Genomic DNA, 4,605 nt, shown 5'->3' on the forward strand with positions numbered 1-4,605 from the left:
CCCCAATCAAGATCCCAAAATTGCTCGCACCAAGATCAAAATGAACCATCATTCCACAATCTTGTGGAAAGGACTGTGTCGAAGACTAAGCTAGCCCAACCCCGTTCTCTTTAGTCATCCTAAATCTCGGGGGCGAGATTTCTTTTAAGGGGGGTAGAGTTGTAACATCCTGTTTTTTTTCAAGATTTTTTTAAGAAAAGGATGTTGCAACATAATACTTTATTATTTTGTGTTTCATTTGGAGTTTCTCAAATTATTTTTCGAGGTCGTTAGAATTAATTTAGCATATGTAGGACGAACAAAATCCGTAATTTTTCGAGTTGAATTACACGCTCGTAGTTTATTTATTTGTTTAAGTTCTTATTTTAGAGCATGTATTTCTTGGATTTTATTTAAAGACTTTTAAATTGTCTTTTCTTTTGATTCTATTGTAGTAAAATCTTAAAAAAACAATCAATATTATATTATATTGATTTTCCATTTCTTCCTCTCTCTCTCTATTTTTTTCCATACCTCTACACATGCACCGTAGCATGTTCTCCTCTCTCAATTTTTCTTCCTTCTATTCTCTAATCAGCCACAAAATCAAATCTGGCCCAAGGCCCATCCAGCGTGAGCAGCAGCAAACGGCCCAAGGAGCTAGTCAACTAGGAGATCTTCTTCTTCCTCTGCACGTACACTCAGGCGTTACAGAAACTTCCCACATTCATGGCTTCCCCTCCTTTATCTTCATATCTCATCAATTTCTTTGCCATTTCCTTTTGCCATCAACACGGAATTTAGAGCCCGTCCAATTACGAGTCCATTCAGACTGCTTTCTTCCCTCATAGTGGACTGAATCGTTCTTAAGTAACTGATGAACTTAATGACCGACTATTGGCATTCTACTCTCGATCTCCTTCCACAGACCACGGATTCCACTTCCATTCGCGTCACGGGATGCGGCAGGACCTCCTCTATAAAAGCCCCATCATCTCTTCTCTCAATTCGTTTCATATGTGTCGCAATCTTGCCCGCATCACTACCTCTTGCATGAAATGTTTCGTCTTTTTTCACCTCACCTGAGCACTTCGGGTCAATTCCTTTCAGTAGGAGGCCATCCCCATCCATGCGCTTGCGCCAAACGTTCTGCTCCTTGAAGCAGCTCCATTCAGAGAATGAGAAGTTCGTTCCATCGATCATACGCGAAGAATTTTGAATGTCCGTGTACACTGTTTGTCAAGTTCGTCGCATCCATTTGTCGCGCTCGGTGAGTTTCTGTTCAATTCCTTTTGCACATGAATTCAACCACATCTATCCTATCTCCTAGACATCATAGTTCAGCCTCTCTCTTTAGTTGGTCGCGTGCGTCCAATGAACGAGGCCATCCGTTGACATCAACATGATTTCTTAGTTTCTATTCATCGTAGAGCTTCTTGTCCAACATATAAAATCTTCTCTGTGAGCATATAAATCTAATGAAGGCGTTATATTACTTGTTTAGACAACTCGGTTTAACGTACGTTTTATTGTAATCATTTACGCCTAATATCATATAGTGTTTGGAGTTTGGTAAAATTTTCTTGTGAGTCTATTATTATTTTTATTATGCTATGATATTCCTAGGAGTGCATCCTAATTGTCTTACAATTTTGATGTGGCAAGTGACTTGTTAGATTTATCCTTTTGCCGGTTATAGGTATTTAAAAATTGTTGAACATGTTATTTCATGTTTATTTTTTTCTTTGATGGGGTAAGTAGTCATAGGATAGATGCATGTACGAGTGTTGCGAATTATTACTATCTTTGTAAGGATTTATTTATTTATTTATTCATTTCAGTTTTGTCGTCCTCTCTTGTGCATGCGCACACAATTTTGTCAATGCTCGCCATGCTTATAGTTTCATAGAATTTCATTGTTTTACATGGTTTCATCGTAGAATATTTATCTTTTGGTTTAATTTATTTATGTTTAACATGGCAAATATATTAGATTATTTTATTTTTTTGTTCTCAATCATGTTGCAGGTTAGCACTATCTAATTTATGTATGTTAGTTGTAATGAAACGACATGTTATCTTAGAACGTATTCATATTCCTTGTTGTACACACTTTTGTTTGCATTTAGGTGATGTGGTATATCATGGCTTGAGATCATTATTTATGTATGGTTTGAGCGCAACACATTATTGCGTAGTATTCATCATAGTTCATAGATGGTTGTTAAGCAAGATCACATGGTTGGTTGTTCTACGGGCCACCTTATATTTGTATTGTTATATATATAGAATTATTTCTTGTTTCATATATTACTTCTAATGATCATGTATGCTTATTTGTCTTAGTTGATTGCCATGTCGTGTTAGCACTTGCTCAAAGTGGAATTCATGTTTTGGTTATATTTTGCGATGTGATTGAATTGCTAGCTTGTACTATATGATGAGGTTAGCCTTCACTTGTAGATTTACATGATGATAGTTTACGATCTCACATATTTTGAATAAGTAGAGATTCTTTTGTTTGAGTATTATCATGCCATGATGTTGTTATTTCATGTGTTAGATCAAGCCTAAGTTGTTTACATGGGTATTCACAAGTTCAGATTGTACTATATAGAAATGTAGGACATGTTGTTACTTATGCTATTATAGTATACTGCCTGATATTATTGATGGCATGATTTAGTTGTTTAGTTTTTCCACATGCTTAGTATGATATGTCCATGCGTTGCATGTTACAAACACCAATTGTGGTGTGCTCCTTGCATGCTTTCATGTTCATACATGTCAACTAGTCTTCTAGAGTTATGTCCTATTGGCATGCTTTATTTATGTTAGTAGATATCAACTAAGTTATGTTCTAGATATGTGTTATATTATATTTGTACCATATCACATAAATCATGTGGTGTTCATCCCTGCTTAGCTTTACATCTAGTTGTTGCATTGTTGTATGTCTAGCTATTATTCATGCAAGTTATATTTCATGTATTGTTATGTTCCATGTGCTAGGGTTAAGTATTTAGTCCTTTTGTTCGTTCAAAATGATTTCCTTTGTCTCGTGCTAGTATTATGAATGTCTCACACTTGTCGCCATAGTTCATCACATGCTTAGGGTAGTTTATCTTTTCTGTTAGTCGAGTTGTGCTTTCCTCATATGCTTAGCATGTATAGCTTGCTAAGTTTTTTCAAACATGCGGTGGTAATCCTATTCCTAGTGGTTACTAATATTTAATGTTTCTTAGTATTAAGAGCATGTCCGAGTTTGGTATCTTCTCATGGTTACTCGTATGGTTGATGGTTGTTCTATTAGTTAACACTTTTTTATGATCCTATACACATATGCATAATGTGAGATGTGTCTTATTATTAAGTTAATTAATTACTTTGTACCATAGTATTGGTTTGTCTTTGTTCTAGAAATGCTTGTTAATTCTTATTATGGATGATGTTTGATTTTGCTTGTGGTGAACCACTATAAATATTTAGAAGTATCTAAGTATTTATTTATGGTTAATTGTTACTCTTATTCGTGCCATGTTCTTGCTTGTGGTATGCTGAGGTTACAATAGGTTGTATTACCATGTCATGTATAGGACAATTATTATTCATTTATTCGATGTGCCGTTATTGTTTTAGGACTAGATTCAGATTCAAATCAAATCATGTGTATTCTATGATGTCTCATTGCTTAACTGGTATGAATAATAATGATAGTTTAGTTATCTTATAGGACACTTGCCTTTGAATTATTATATAGTTCATGTGCATATTTGGATGCTATTTATCATTATAAATATTTGGATTACATCTAAATATTTATTCGTGATTATCTCTTACATTTATCAAGTCATGTGTGATGGTGTAGTAAAAATGCGTATGTTGATTCCATTCCATGTGTGCTGAACTTCATCGGGTTCATCATGTAGTAGTCCTATATAGTTAACCGAGTTGTGTAGTGGGTAGTACTAATCGTAAGTATTGTAGTTTCCATTACAACATTCGTCTTGACCACCAAACCTTCCTTAGCAGTGTCAACTTAACCGTATCACTTCGTTGAATCCTATATCTCACCTTCGCTATCATGATACCTCATTTTGGAATCTCTATCCGATCAATATCTTTCTATTCATCCACTATTATTTTGTTTTGGATGTTATTAGGATTTGTTATTGATTTGGTATTTATTGTTTCTCTTTTGCTATCGTTACGACGAGTAGGGAGTGACGATGTTTGACATGGACACAAACAGGTTATTGAAGAAGGACTCAACAACGAAGGCATGCCTCCTTCTTTGATCATACTTATCCTATGATTTATAAATTGCATTGAGTTTTTGGTTACAATATGCATGTTTTTAATCTTGTAGCTAGCGTGTCGATTGACACATTACCTTGATCCACTTGTCGCCTATCCATTTGACACCTGAGTAGAAGTATACAGTATCCGGTAGAGTAGAAATGCTTAGCCATGCTTATTACCCTATAGGTGCTTGTTGAATGACCTTTGAGTCATTGACACCTGAAACTTATAGCTGAGCTGGCCAGTTGGCCTTGTTGATCTTCTCTATCCTCTTCTACTCTGGGTGAAACATACCATCTGAATACTGGCGTGGGCGACAGCTGA

Source organism: Hordeum vulgare, chromosome 7H (assembly GCF_904849725.1).
Source record: "Hordeum vulgare subsp. vulgare chromosome 7H, MorexV3_pseudomolecules_assembly, whole genome shotgun sequence".
Classification (NCBI taxonomy): Eukaryota; Viridiplantae; Streptophyta; class Magnoliopsida; order Poales; family Poaceae; genus Hordeum; species Hordeum vulgare.